General features: G+C 34.7%; 1 protein-coding gene across 9 annotated transcripts in view; it reads left to right on the plus strand.

Annotated features, from left to right (window-relative positions):
- Positions 1–16,851, plus strand: part of KIAA0825 — a 366,280-nt gene that overhangs the window by 16,455 nt on the left and 332,974 nt on the right. For all 9 annotated transcript variants that reach the window (XM_079798899.1, XM_079798896.1, XM_079798902.1 and 6 more), the window contains exon 2: positions 2,531–2,677. The gene's annotated coding sequence lies outside the window, so the exon portion shown is untranslated. The remainder of the gene's footprint in view (positions 1–2,530; positions 2,678–16,851) is intronic.

A 16,851-nucleotide genomic window follows, 5' to 3' on the forward strand; every position in this document is an offset into this window, starting at 1 on the left:
AAGGGAATCTCTAGAGGGAAATGGGGAAAAATACACACTCATTGATCTTCTTAACCAAAAATTTTGTGCACATATTTTTAAATTAGAGTCCTGGTGCACAAAATTTGTGCACTCGGGGGTAGGGGGGAGGCTACCTCAGCCCAGCCTGAACCCTCTCGCAGTCCAGGAGCCCTTGGGGGATGTCTGACTGATGGCTTAGGCCTGCTCCCTGCTCTCCGTGAGCCCAGCTTCTGGCTTAGTGGTGCTCCCCCTGTGGGAGTGCTCTGACCACCAGGGGGAAACTCCTGCATTGAGCAGGATCGAGCCAAACCATCCAGGGAGGGATGCAGGAGGTTGGCCAGCCAGGGAGGGACCGCGGGAGGGCTCCAGGGCATGCATGGCCCATCTTGCTCAGTCCAGACCCCAGCAGCAAGCTAACTTACTGGTCGGAGCATCTGCTCCCTGTACACATCATAGTGACTGGTCGACTGTCTGCCTCCTGGTGGTCAATGCACATCATAGCAAATGGTTGAGCGGCCTTAGTATATCATTAGCATATTACACTTTGATTGATTGAAAGGACGACCAGATGACTGGACACTTAGCATATTAGGCTTTTATTATGTAGGATGGTTGCAATGCTGTCTGGATGCTGTTTTCACTTCTCCATTTTAGCATGTTCTACATTGCTGTACTTCATAATTATTGTTTGTAGTTGATTATGAACATACTTTAATGAAACAGTTTGTTGTGTTTTTATTATTATTATTATTATTATGGTTATTATTTTTAGTTACTGCCTCCTGTTTCCTTACTCTTTCCTCCATCCCACCATCATGTACATATACCTTTCCTCAGGTAACCAATGTTAACAACATTGACAGTTTGTGGAACAGTAAGTGCTACTATTTTCCTTTGGTCAAGCTGATTGAAAGCTATCAAGAAGGACAGTTCACCTGAGAGCAGGCTGACATTGTCATCAAGAAAGTAATCTGAGTTATTTGTGGGGTTTCCAAGAAATGCTGTGATTTCTGCTGTGGAGTTAGGTGATGTGTTGTATCTCTATAATGGCTTCCCAGTGTTGGCATCTCCACTTTAGTGAACCATATTCCTTGTAATAATTCATCTGTTTCCTTTTGTTCAGCTTCATTTCCCCAAGTGGTCAAGTTGTGTGTGAGGGTTTTGTCTTTTTCTGTTGGAATATAAACTGGAAATCAGCTTGGGATAGTAGATGTTAGTAACATTAAAGCACTTGTTTGTCAGACACCAAAGAAAAGCCAAAAATTATATTTATCAAAAGGAACACTTGGGATCTTCTTCATATCAGTTTTCTAGTCAACCTAGGCCTAACCAAAAGAACAATTTGGCTGATTATAGATAACAAAATAGTCTTTTCTATTAAAAACTACATTTATTGCTTATTGCTTATTTTTTCTTTTAGTAAGGCAAGATAAAGAAATAAGTATAGATTTTTGAAATGAAAAAGTAAAACTCATTACTTGTTCATAATGTAAAACTACAGAAAATATAAAGTTTAGTAAATATCCTGGATAAAAACATCAATATACAAAAATTATATGGATACATATATAAATAAAAATGAAAAAAGCTTTGTAAACAGATATTGTCTAAATTAACATTCAAAATATGAAGTGCCTAGGAATACATCTAACATAACAAGAAATATGCAAAACTCCCTTGGAGAAAATAGAAAAGCATTACCGTGTGACAATAAGACCTCAATAAGTGGAATGATATGTATAATGCACATGACGGAAAACTAAACATTTTGCAGGTGCCTAATTTGATCAATGCAATATCAACCAAATTTGTATCTGTTTTGATGGGGAAGGGAGAATGCTGGATGAAAGAGTCTAAAAGTATATGGAAAGACACAGGGCCAATAGCTAAGAATAACACCAGTGTACGTTGGTGCAGGGGAAGACAAGTAGTCTGGTGGAACCTTACGAGTGCAAGTGTATTCTGTGGACCCACCCACAGCATTGGTGGAGTTATCTGGGAGCTTGTTAGAAATATACAATCTCAAGCCCCAACCCCAAATCAATTGAATCACAATCTGTTTTAACAAGATAACCAGAAGAGTGGAAAAAAGATGGTTTTAATAAATTGTTGTGGAGGAACTGGTAACTAAACAGGAAGAAAGTAATGATATTGAAAGGCACTGCTTGTTTTATATCCTGCAACCTTCCCTTACTCTCTGTGATCCACATTTCTTTAGGGACATTTGAAAAATCAATGAAAATAAAAAGAATGTTTTGAATATGCATTTTCATAGGAGCCTCTGTTATCCATGTGCTTGTAAGCTGTGGATCACCTTGTTAATAAGGTTTTCTTAGGTGCTACAACTTCAGCGTGTCTTTGTGTATGTTTAGCATCTCTTGGATCAAGCTTGTATGTCATAACCTAGTGATAGTACTGTCACTACCAATGTACTAATGTTGTGACTATGTCCCCTCAAATGCAGAACTAATGTTGTGACTATGTCCCCTCAAATGTGGCAGTGACAGAGTGTTATCTAATTCTTTTATAGGTGTGTTTTGTATATTTTGGAAAAAACTCTGCTGAAGATCCTAAAGAAAGGGTAGTTCTTTTACCAACAAACAAGAAGGAAATAACTTTCCACCTACTTAGAATTGGAAGACCAGTTCATTCTTAGCATCTTCTGAAACAAAATTAGGTAAGAAATGTTTTCATCATATTTCAGATAATTTGTACCTTGCCTACTTCATTTCCTTGAAGGCTTCTATAATTCTATTCCTTTGGCCTCTAAGAGAAAATACAGCTCACATTTTCCTTTAGGAAGTTAGTGTGCCCGCCAGCTGTCAGCCTTATGATGCGCCTGATCTCCCATGTCAGGGGAAGCACAATTCAATTTTAAACTAAGTCTGCGCAACAGTGCAGCAGGGCTGCCAGCATCTCTCTTTATGTCTCTTTCTTTGAAATTCTTCCTTCCACCTGAACAGTATGGCTTCATTTTTAAATCCTTTGTATGAGATGAAACCACCACTAACTGACTTTGCTTGTCTTTAGTTAAAAATCAGTGAATTGAAAGAAATAATATATAACTATTTCTGCAACCCTTTCTCATTTCTAGAAAATAAAGTACCACTGCTTGTTTAACTTATGACTTGTCTAAACATGTTGAAAGCATTGACTATAAGGCATAACACTCAGACTCTGAAAGGGAACTGTGAAAAGTTCAGTCAAAAGGGAAATGAAGAATAATTTATAAAAGGCGCTACAGATAATGATGGCAGCCAGTTATTTTAAAATGCATCCATCTCACCTTGTAATGAATTAGATTTGTCAACAGCAAATGTTTTATGCACCACTTCTACGAAAAGTGGCGTGCTGGGGCTGCAGGGCTTCCAGGGTGGCTTCTTCAAAGCTTTATGAGTATCCTCAATTCAAAGATGTTTTTTAAATAATATATATTAAAAAGTATATTTAAATAATATTGAGGTTGTGACACAAACACCAAATGACAAACATCAGGAGTTTCAAAGCAGAGGCTGACATGCCATCGCTATTTCACACAGTAACTGTTTTTCAAATTAGGGGTGTACCAGGCTGATTTGGGGATTATGTGTCAGTTTAACTTTAAATTTTCTTGTTGCTTTGGTTGGTGTCACAACCTTAATGTCAGTTTTTCAAATAGGTTTCTACATTTCCTTTGGTTTTGAGGTCATTTAAAAAATGCATATGGTAAATCTAACAGGCATAAATAGGTCACACTGAAGTGGAATTCCTTGCTAAGAGACAGCTAATACCTTGTTAATTTCTTGTTAAGAGACAGCTAATACCTGCCTTGTAAGTGGGGAAAGTTAGTGAATTTCTGTTTTTCAGGAATTCTATTCAGACTAATATAAACCCAAATAACAAAACATGACGTTGAGATAATTCTGTTCACATTCTATTGTTCCTGTACCACTAATGCTAACCATTTGATCTTGGTGGTTATCACCTCTGTAGATGTTAAAAAGCACAATTGATATTTTTTTTCACTAAAATTACAAGTAAACTTGATAATTATTTCAATTGAAGAATTCTTATTCAGTGTAGTTGAGTGTAGGTAAACACTGCCTTAAAATTTTTCATATGGCAGTCCTTTTTATAAAGCACTGTTATGCAGAGTTTTGAAAATAAAATCTTGCTTTCTAAAGTAACACTTGTTACTTGTGTTAAATGTTTTTCTAGTACCACACCAGACATTAAAGGAGCAGCCAAGAGCATTCTACAGGGAAAGACAGATAGAGAACTCAGAAAGAGGAGGGAGAGAATAATCTACTTACCCACATTCCTCTCTTTTTTTATTCTTTTGTTCAAAATGAGCTGCCAGGGCAGGTCTGCATTGCCTAAGCTGAATCTACTTTTAATTTAGAATAAATATATTAGAATCTGCCCCACAGTTGTCTTTTTCAGCACCTGTGTTAGAGAAATAAAAGATGAAAAGAGAGGCAAATTGTTTATTGATATATATATATATATATATATATATATATATATATATATATATATATAGTGGTGAATTTGAGAAATTTCTAATCGTTTTCATTTGGGATGATGATGTGGAATTTTATCTTCATTTCTGGTCCTAACTTTACTTTTCCTACCCACCGAATCCTCCCATATCACATCATTATTAAATCATCACAATTCTAACAAGTAATATTTTTTCTAAGCCCCAGTCCTCAACATAAGAGGTAACTAGAAGAAAAAAACAAAAACAAACAAACAAAATAAAGAGGTAATTGTGCTGCATTGTATGGTGGTTTGAAAATGTATACACTTGTGTATGAAGGTTTTGGCTAAGTTTTCCAAACTCATTTAAACTATACTAGTGGCCTTGTTTGAACAAACTTTAAAATCATTATTATTGTTCATACTAATACAAGTTCTAATTTCTATTTGATAAAAATGAAATTTTTAAACAAAAATTCAGAGGATACTGTCTAAATTCAAAGGAAGCTATTCAAATAAATGGATTATAACTCAGTGTATACCTGCAATATTAAAAAGTTTTCTGAAAGAGAAACTAAATATTATAGGCTCTTACAAATTCATTTAGAGCAATTTCAGATTTATGCATTTAATAAGCTGGGTAGTTAGTCTGACTTATATATTTAATGTCCTTCAATGAACGGTGATGTTCTAGTGACTGCCTGGCAGAGAATGATGAACTTTCATTTAGTGTTTATGCTACATCAGTCAATTCTATAAATGCCTTTCTAATGGGGTACAATATATGCTTTTAATAGTTTTCTATAATATTAAGAGGTAATACGTATTGAGTATTTTCTATATGACAGCGACTGTTCTAAGTACTATCCATGGATTATCTCATGTAATTCCCATAAAAACCCTTTAATGCTATCATTTTTATAAGTGCCATGGGGGAACATGAAAGGAAATATTACAAAACTAGTAAATAATGGAACTGAGATTCAGACACAAGTAGTGTGACCACAGAGCTCCCACTCTAAGCCCTCACTACTCAAAGTGCGAGCCGCAGGCCAGCGGTGCCTGGGAACTTGTTAGAATTTAGAATCCAAGGCCCACCCAGCCCTACTGAAGAACTACATTTAAAACAATAATAATTTTATTGATTTCAGAAAGGAAGGTATTGGAAGAGAGAGATAGAAACATTACTGATGACAGAGAATTATTGAACAGCTGCCTCCTACACGCCCCCACATTGGGACCAAGCCTGCTATCCAGGCATGTTCCCAGACCAGGAATCTAACCATAAGTTGACGCTCAACCACCAAGCCACATTGGTTAGGAAAGATCTTTTTTTTTAAATCCTCACCCGATTTAAAAAAAACAGGAGGATAATTTTCCATTGATTTTTAGAGAGAGTGGAAGAGAGAGGAAAGACAGAGAAAAACATCGATGTGAGAGAAACACATTGATTGGATGCGTCCCAGGCTGTAGAGGAGCCTGTAACTAAGGTACGTGTCCTTGACCAGAATTGAACCCGGCCCACGCTCTATCCACTGAGCCAAACTGGCTACAGCTACATTTTAAACAAGATTCTCAGGTTATTGGGACCTTAAAGTTTGGGAAGCACAGCTCTAAACCTTCATGCTATCCTGCCCTCATAAACAGAATTAAGTATCTTTTAAAACAGATTTCTATTTTATGTTCAGTGTGTTACTGAAATCCCATCTTTATGCTATCTTGGGCATTCCTATCATAAATAAAGTACCTTATATAATGAGGTCTAATAACTAAACATGAGCAGGGATCTAAAGTAGACCCACGTTATCTTGAAATCAATTGTATAAAGAACTGAAAAAAACACCCCAGATTTTAAACAGCAAGTCTTTCTACAGTGGCAACTAACTTCAACATCGGAGACTTCCTTACAATCGCAGTGAAGCACATTGCCTAGAGTACAGACTCTAGAGACAGGCTGCCTGGATTTGAGTCCCGGTTCCCACTTCCAGCTGAGGGGCCTCCGGGAAGTTACACAGCTCCCTATACCTTGCCTTCATTATCTGGGAAGTGAGGGCCAAAGGGGTACTTACTTCACAGGATTGTTGTGAAGATGAAATGAGTTAATCATGTAAAGGATTTAGAACAGGGCCTGATATGAGGTAAATGAATACAGGTTAGCTACTTTAGTTGTTATTAGCTATGCTTTCCAGCTTGGAATAAAATAGATTCATATCTCACCCTTCTTGATTACCAATTGGTAATAAATAGGCAAATATATTTGTTAGCAGAACTCACCACATAAAGGCATACTTTTGCTGTTTGAGTCTAAATTACAAACTTTAATTTCTGTATTTTCTGAAAACTATCTCCCGGTGGCATTTCCTGCCTGTGACTTATGCTAAATGTCACTTGTTTGTGGTACTTAACCTGTTAAGATCAGTTCAAAATCAGAATGAAATGTGTTAACAGTATATTGAATTTTATTATTTTTTTAATTAAAATTGTTTAATGTTGACATTATTGCAGCTATCCTCTCCCCTGCCCCTTGTGAATAAAGATCATGTTTGTAAGTTCATTTGGCCAACCACTTGCATAAGCAATACAGAAAAATTAGATTGATAAATAATGTTGGTTGAAAAGCTGAATGCTTCAAGAAATGTGTTTGTTTCCTTAAGGATGAACATAATTCTGAAATTAATCATGGAAGTCTTTAGGAGAATAATGGTTTTCTATGCAAGTACTCACTTAGCAACTTTTCAAGAATACGTCTAAAGTGTGAAGTGAGATTGCATGTTCCTGGAAAGTACCATTTTGAAAACTGATTTGTTAAAAGGCACTGAGATCAAAATCCTTGGTGAAAACAATGCCCTGGAAAACTTTTAAATTGCCAGCTCCAGGACCCACATCCAGAGTTCCAATTCATGGGCCTGGAATGAGGCCCGGGTACTTGAATTTTTAACAAGTGGCTGAAGTAATTCTCCTTAAATTATTCTTGAACTGCACTTTAAAAACACTGCAGGAAAGGAAAATACAAATCGAAAAAGGCTTTTGCTGACTACTCATTTCTTTTTGCAGCATTATCCCCCTTGCTACTTGTTTATCCCATCCTCTGACCCTCTTACTTTACCTTCTTTGGCTTTTCTCCCTCCTCATGTTAGTGTTCTCCATGCCAGTACTTATATATTCTGCTTTTCTCTCCTTTACCCTTTCTCAAAGAACATCTCTTCTGGATTTACTGGTCATATCTTGGTAATGATTCTACAAAAAACCACAAAGGTCTCTTTGTAATCTAAAAATCTCAGCCAAAATGCAGATGTTGAAATCAATTTGGAGGCTGTGGCAGCATTTAAAAAAAATAGGAAGAGTGGGGAGAGAGGAAGAAAAGGACTAGAGTAGACTAGAAAATATCAAAGGAAGTATTAAGGTTAAGTAATGTTTCATGAAGCTTTTGTTTAAGATATGTGTGTGCACACATACCCGTGAGATTACAATGCATTTCGTGGATCATAGTCCAAAAAATTTGAAAGACACTGTCTGAGTCTTGGTGTTCTGAACTTCCATGTGACATTATGCTTCCTCACGCATTTCCCTCCTATGCCTCCTCCATTTCTATTCATATAATCCACTCAGAAATATCATGCCTATAACTGAATTTGCAATACCTTTTTATCACAATTTTCCTCCTAAATTTTTAAAACTTCATAAATTATCATTCTGTCATCCAGATGAAAGTTTCAGCATTTCCTTTGTAATAATTTAGCCTTTGTAACATAAACTTCCTATAGCCTCGACTTGCTACTCTTGCCTATCCTAGGACTGTAACCAGCAGAAAACCTATGGGCAACCATATAGTTACCCGCTCCTCAGCTAGCTTCCTGAAGGCTAGCATGGACATGCACTGCCTGGTATTTTTGACTTCCTTCAATTTTCTGGAAATCTTTTTATGTCATGCCACATAGAGCTAGATTATCATTTTTTATAGATACATAAGTTCCATTTTATGGATGTCATATTGTCATTTAAAGTAGCACATCATAATGACACCCTGTCATATATACAGCTTGTTCAGAATAGCCCCATTTTATGCCTTTTGTCCTAGCATTACATCTGGTTTAGCATTTGTCTCAGACTTTTTATTTTTGAATGAAGTATTATTTAAATACTTGCATGTAAATAAACTAGGTTAGGTTTAGATAGGCCTACACTTTGTATTTCCACACTGTGACACGATCTCATATGTGAGATGCCAGTGTAGTGAACAGAATTCTCACTTTAACATATGGTTAAATTGGCAATAACCCATTTCTCTCTTCCAGATCCTTTCCAGAGGTAATACTATAGGCTAACACATCTTTTTCAAGGGCAGCATGAAGGGTGCTTGGTGATAAAATGAATGCACTCTGGCATGAGCAGTGATACAGCTAACTTATTCAGCTTTTGTGTGATGGTGATGGCAGAAGTATCCAATGCTGCCACTTCTGCTGGCCACTTGATGTGCCAGCCAGTTGTTCTGGACAGCTGCCCTAGCCCATGGATTGCACAATCTCTCAGTCTTTATTCAATCTTGCCATTGAATGAATACAGTCCTAACTTCATTGCTACAAGGGTTTCATCATGTATCATGTAGTATAAATCCACAATTGCCCATTTATTTCATTATTGGGTAACACATTTTTATTTTATAATAACCCTTTTTGATGACAGTAATTAAAACACACACACCAGTGCAAGCTTAACAGTTATTACTTGCTGAAAAGAATTTTCATGTGTAATTCACACATGAGGGGGCTGTAATAACATCACTGATCACGTGAAAACAAGAAGACATCAGTCTGCTGAAGAAGATCAACATCTACTCCATAGTCTTTTTTTAAGACCATGCCTGCAAATACTACATTTTCATACTTAGCTACAGAAGGTATATTTATGTACCACTCTGTGAAACATGATTTTTCATTTAGATAAAGTGATGGTTCTAAGTTAATCTCTCAATTTTGGTTTCAAATTTTCTTGTGCATGTATAAAAATGTGAAACAATAGCTGTTAATGTATTGGCTCCATTAAAAGAAATTTATCAATAGTTAAATGATACCAGTTTTACATGAGTATCATTGGATATTTCTAATTTTAAAAAATCAATTAATTCCAGTAGTTCAAGTTTTGTGTCTAATTCATGGAATCAAAGTAAACCATTTAGAAATTTATTCTGTAAAAGGTGAAACACTTGACATTATTGTGAATACTGTTATAATTTGTATTAAAAACAGCAACATGATAAAATTATTTGGTTTTTGTGATGTTAAAAATATGTTGTGGTAGGACATAACATCATGAACATTTTAAAAATAAATGTAGAACCTATGGAGAGAACTATAGTTGAAATATATTGTGATGCACAATGTAATTCATAATAGCATAAAAATTTGCAATATCAACCAATCTAAATAGAAGGTGTAGTTGTAAAAAATTACAAATGTTTTTATACATACACAAGATAACCAGCCTATAGATTTTTGTGATCAGATTGATGGAAAGAAAACAAAAATGATTTAAGCATGGCAGTATACACTTTCTCTCTTTTGGATTTTAGAAATGTTTGAGACTTTAAAAATTGCTTTGTGTCCTACCACGGTATTAAATACTCTTGTTAAAATGTCCTCTCAATTTTGGTTGCAATTTATTCAAAATCTATTAGAAGTCTTTAATCAAAGCATTTATCACATGGAAGGCAAAAATTTAGTTTATGTTAAGCTTTTAGAGAATTGCAATTATTGGGGGGGAGGGGGAACTCACAAGTAGGAAGACGTGAAAATATATCCCTATGAAATCAAAGTGGAAACTGAATGAATTAAATGATGATAACTCGAATGGTGTATAAGATTTAATTGTGAAATTCCAAAATTTTGTTTTGAATTATATAGACTAATGGGGAAACTCTTTTGATGGAGCTCATCTTTTTAACTGAATAAATTTAAATTCTAATTCAGAAGAGGATGACTTTTCTCCTGGTCACTTAGACTTAAAATCCTGCTATAAACACTGATTCCTCTCTTTGTTTTACAAAGATCATTCTAGTGGTAGGATAGAGAATGAGTTAGAAGGAGGTGGTACAAAATACTAAAAGGGAGACTCTTTAAGAAACTGCTGCACTAATCCAGAGGATGGAGTTTTAATCTACACAGGAGCAATAGGAGGAGATGAATGGATGCGAGAGATATGAGTTAAGACTGATCATTTGGCTATGAGTTTGGTAAGATAATGTTGGAATGTGGGAGATGACTCTCACATTTCTGACTTGAGTATATAGGTTGATAGTAGTGCTTCTAACTATCATAGGGACCTCATGAAAAGAAAGAAGTTCCAGAGAGAAAATAGTAAGATTGTTTGGGAGTATGTGAGTTTAAGGTGCCTATGGGACATCCCAGGGAGTGATGTAGTATGGAGTGGGATATTTAGAACAGGAGTTCCCACACACAGGTTATAGTGGTAGACATGGATGTAGATGAAATGGAATAGTCAGAAGACCACGGGAAAGAGAAAGAAAGGAGCTGTACAGGAAACTGAGCTCTGGTATTCAAGACAGAGTTGGGGGAGAAATCATATTTGAATGGCCAATGGATTGGCCTTTGGAGAAGGAAGACCCTAATACTAGAATTAAGTATAGCAAACTGAAGGAACACTTGATGTTTAGGAATTGTGAGGTTCTAATAACTATAGGAGAAATCCAGGCCTAGCTTAGACAGAAATGTTCCAGAAATATTTTACCATTTGAAGCTTGTAGACAAGTTTAATAAATCAAACTTCAAAGACATAATAGTCCATAGTATAGTTTTATACTATAACTTTTATTCTAGTACTCGTCTACAAGCTTACTATTCATTTTTACTCTGACTTTTGGAAGTTTTACATTGTGTATGTAAGGATACATTAATTAGTATAGAGTGGACTTTTTAATATCTTGTCAAGAACATCAGTTGTGTTATAATTTTATGCATAGTAGTGTTCTAGAAATTTGACTTTGAAGTCAAGTCAGTCTAAAACAATTTAAAAGTCTCTTTAGATTTCATTCTTAGAACCTGTTTCTCAATGGTATCTTGGAGTACAATTTTAACTTTTTTCATTTTATTTTTAGTTATTATCTGTTACTTTTCAAAATTACATCAAGATGTATTATTTGTCTTTAGACATGTTTAGTCATTAAAGCACCTAATTTAAGTAGTTATTTATTCCTGCAACCTATGCCTCCAAATTATCTCTTATATATCCATTTTGATCCCTTAGTTTGGGTATATGATTTATCTTTTAGTATAAAAATGTTGGGTTCTTTCATCACAATTACAGTCATTGGTCTGATAATCCTGTGAGTCAATCTACACGAAACAAGAAGCTCATATCAAACTCCTGGCAGGTTTAGTTAAAATTAAAATGCATGCTCAACTGTAGAGATTGTCAAGTGTGGAAATAATATTTGTCCAGCTGGACAGCTTTCTTTTGTAGTTGCTAAATGAAAGTTGAGATTCTGTCTGCTCCTTGAAAGCTTCTGTGTCATGAAGGTAATTTGGACTGTTTGTGGTTTGACAGGGATTATTAAAATCAGATGAAGTGAAGGGAAGCAAGTGTGAGAAAGCAAAATTGACACTGACATTCTCTATTATTTGCAGCTTGGATCATGATGACTATGTTGATATGATAGATTCACTGTTGAGATATGTTAAGCAACAAATAAAGTAAAAAGCAAGTATAGTGATGGATTTTTAGATTTAACATGAAAAAATCCAATATTTACTTTCACTGATTGCTTTTTAAATATCAGGTCATTTTATATGAATTTGCTTTAACCAACAATGAATTATCCTATTGAACTAAAGAATTAAAATGTGTACTGCAAAGGCAAGATTAAATATTAAAGAAATAGATCACCCAATTAAAATAATAGAATTTTAAAACTATAAGAGTCCTTAAAGATTATTATTATCTAATATTCTTTTTTTTTTTAGATGGAAACTAGGAAGAGTTTTAAGGCATCACATTTAAATTTCATTTGATAGCTTAAATGTTAAATTCTGATATTTCATTACAAGTATATTTTCTGACCATTCACATTTTTTTAAAAATTGTTTAAGTCACCTAGTTGGAGTGGCTCAGTGGTTGAGCATCGATCTATGAATCAGAAGGTCACGCTTCGATTCCCAGTCAGGGCATATGCCTGGATTGGGGCTATATCCCCAGTGTGGGGCGTGCAGGAGGCAGCTAATCAATAATTCTCTCTCATCATGTTTCTATCTCTCTCTCTCCCTCTCTGAAATCAATAAAAATGTATTTTTTTAATGGTTTAAGTTGTTAAAAGGCATTTATGGTTTAAGCCATAATTGTAGATAAACCTTTTCCTATTTAAAGATAATGTATAATTTATGTTATTATAGTTATATGTTGCCTACAAATAGTATTATGTGCATTAATGAAGTAAATGGCTTCCACAAATGTGATTTTCTCCTAAAAACATCCTTAGTAGAGGGAGGTATAGCTAGGAAGTTATTTCAAGATGTCACTTAAGGATAGTGATAGTATAAAAATGTAATTAAATGTGAAGAATTATATATATAAAAAAAAAAAACGAGGTAAAGAGCCTGGAGTTGTCCTATGCATTGTGGAAAGCCTTCAGTATTATTTAAACAGGATAGTGAAATGATCTGATTTGATTTATAAAAAGAGAAGTCTAATGCTGGTATGCAGGGTAGACACCAACTGGGTGTCCTGGGATTCAGCTCAATTCAATTCTAACACTAACTACTTGGAGTTAGTGCAGACTCCAAAGTTAAAGGCTCAATCCCACAAGACTGCCCCCACTTCTTCCTGGCTGACTATAAATTTGGGGGTTCCCACACCCCTTCTCTGGTTCACTAATTCATTAGGATGATTCACAGAACTCAGAAAAGCACTATACTTCTGATTACAATTTTATTAGAAAGGATACATTCCAGAAAGGCCGAATGGAAGAGATGTATAGGACAAATTAAGGAAGGGGGTAGGAGGAGATGGGGGCGGGGGGCAAAAACCAAATATATATTTCTCATTATACCACAAGATGTGAGTCCTGAAGGCAAGATAGGAGGTTTTTTATTTTCTTCAGCAGGAAATGACCTCAGTTTGGGGATACTGGTAGAAGACAGAGAAAAATTTGAGAGCATATGGTGACCATTTAAGATCTAGAGAAAGAAAGGGTCGAAGAATTTGATGACTATTTAAGACAGGGATCTTAGGATTTATGTACCATATATGGACACTCGAGCATCTCTTGTGTGTTTTTATTTTATTTACATAACTGGTTAGAAATGTAAAAACCATTCTTAGCTTGCAGGCCATAGAAAAAACATACTGTACCATAGTTTGCTGACCCTGATACTAATACTAGGGCAAGGGAGGGGTAGATTAGGTAGCTGGTGATTCCATAATATAGGAAGAGATGCGAGTTTAAGGAAAAGATTTTGAATTAAATTTTGGACATGTTGATTTTAGGGGACCTTTGAATCAGTGAAGTGGAATTGTCTAATAAGCGCTTGAAATATGTGTGTGGATTTTGGAGGAAGAGCTAAGGTTAGAGATATAGGCTTATTTTTTAGCATCGAGATAATAGGTGAATGAGGTTGAAATGAAAACCATGTAGAATACAAAAGAGGACCAAGAACTCTAGCATGAAATGGATAGGAAGAAATTTTTCTTTCCCTTCCCTAGTCAGGCAAGGGGAAAGGAAATTTGGGAAGACTACAAAACGAGAACTAATAAAAAGAGGTGTTTTTTTTGTTTGTTTGTTTGTTTTTGTTGGTTTTTTTTTTTTGAGGTCTGAGAAGAAATATCCAGTAAATAAAAATAAAACAAAAAAATTTTAAATTAAATGAATTTAATCACTTTAGAAAAAAATGAATCTAATATTGTAAAATTACATTAAAAAGAAGGCAGTGGCTTTGAATGAGGAATGCTCAGAGAAAGATTTAAAATGAGAAGCAGGTCTAGAGAGATCCCTGTGGTGAAGAGCAGTGTTTAATGGCAGAGATGAAAGAGGAGCCAATCAAGATGTTTACTAGTTTAATAAAATATACTCTGGTTAATTTAAGCAAAAAACAAAACAAAACAAAAATGTTACTCTTGGGCCAAGGAGCAGGGAGAGGGTTTATTGTGCATCTCACAGAACTAAAAGAAAACTATATGAGCAATCAGCCAGTCAGAGGACAGAAACTAGCAGTTACAGGGACCTCAGCCAAAAAAAAAATATATATATATATATATATATACCTTTTCTTGGAAGGCTGGAGTTAACTCGACGGCTACCACCAGTGATTCTCTTTCCTGCCTTCATTCCCAATCTAAGAATTCTTTTAGTCGCATTTGATGGTTCAGCTTGGGTCAAATGTTTAAGCCTGGATCAATTATTTATGATCAGGAAAGCTGAATGGGTCCTCTAGCATAGAAATGGACAGCCATTGTATATCTGTGTATAATATCTCAGATTATAAAAAGACGATATCATTTGAGTTTGCCAACTACCTAAAGTGAATAAATGTGTGAGAGACAAGAGAGAACTGGGAACCCATGATACTTAGGAAATTGGCAAGAAAGGAAACAATTGCAAGGAAGGAGTAGTTATCAATACCAAATAGTGCAGAGATTTAGTGTGGTAGGAATTAAAAAGTATTTGTCAGTTTCGGTGTAAGGAAAGAGGCAGAAACCAGATTGCTCTGGGTTGAGAAATGAATGTCAGATAAGAATATAGTAGGAAATAAGGACTGCAATTTTGAGATGCTGGGCTATGAAGGGAAGGGGGTCCTACAAAGGTTTCTGTTGGTTTCTAAACAGCAAGAAACATAAACATAATTATAGTTAGCTGAAAGGGATATTTATACTATAGCATGTGATAATCGATGGAGTCAGAGCTATGGAAATCATAAAAGGGTATTTCAATGGAAATAGTTATTTATCAAATTAATGTTAAGTTAATTAATAATATTTTGAAAATTTAAGAGTATCACATTATATAACCAGCTAATTAATACTAGTAACATAATACTAGTAGAATTTTTAGGAAAAACTCTTAAACCCTTGGAACATACTTTAAGAACCCTAAATTTTTTAGAAGTACCCATTTGTGTACAACGTACATGCTAAGTTCAAATCATTATGTTCTAACTATTAAAAGGAAATTCCTTAAAATGTAATTGACATCTCATAAGCTATGTGTGTTGTTATTCCCACTTGATACATAGTACAACTGCCTTTTGAAAAGTGTTCCATAACTTAAACTTCCTGCTATTGCAGATGTACTGTTCTCCAAACTACTAAAGTTTTATTGCACTTCAAAATTCATTCACTAATCATTAGTTCCATGATTTGTGACATTATTTAGGTCTAATCTCAAATTGTGTGATAATTTTATAACTTAAATTACGTAAAATATGTACATGCCAAGTTACAAAAAATGCAAAAATTAAAATTTGTTTTCACATATCATGGTTTCACTGTTCTATTAAAACAAGAGATGGCTAGGATTGCATGTTGAAGATTATAAAGAGTTATTAAAATGGAAATATTTTCTAAAAAGAGAGGTACTCTGAAAACTAAAGAAAGCAGTGTCAGGTTTGGTAGTAAAGCATATCACTGTTAATTCAGTTTGCTTGTCAAGTTGCAATAGTGTATTCTGATTGATCCTGTCAATTTCTACTTCATACATACACATATGTAAATTACTAATAGGGGAGTTACAATGAAATATTTTATAATTTATTGAAGGAGATTTTAATAGCTGTAGTATGTTTATATGAGTATTTACTGACTGTATATTAATATTCTAACCCATATAATTTTAATAATCAGAACTTCCACAGTTATATATAGAAAATATAGTAGTCTGTGGAGGAAATCCTAATATATAGATCAGAGTTGAAAAATAAATTTGAATAGAATAAGAAGTTTTTTATTTTCTAATTTAAGACTTTAATGCTTAAGGTATTCTAAATGACTATCAACAAATTGAGATTTGCTTAAGTTGTTTCTCATTCTTTGGGGGAGACTAAAATGTTAGAATTTTAACTTCCAGTAACTGATAAAATAACTTACTGATGACTGAATTATCACAGGGGAAGATCTAGCCTTAAAAAAATAAAATGAAATCTGGGGGAGGGATTATATAGGTTTCATAATAAAGAAAATTTATAATGGTCCTAGAGTAAGGTGACCAGATTTTAACATTGGTAAAGTGAGACACCATTGACCGGGGGGGGGGGGGGGGGGGGGGGGGGGGGGGAGTCTTGATTAAAAATTTGGTCTATATGGAGCAACAAAAATTTTCATAGAACGCAAAAATAGTATTGTAATATATTTTTTTAAAATTTCAACGTAAGTACAATTTACAAATATAAT

This window comes from Cnephaeus nilssonii, assembly GCF_951640355.1.
Source record: "Cnephaeus nilssonii genome assembly, chromosome: 2".
In the NCBI taxonomy this organism is placed as follows: domain Eukaryota; kingdom Metazoa; phylum Chordata; class Mammalia; order Chiroptera; family Vespertilionidae; genus Cnephaeus; species Cnephaeus nilssonii.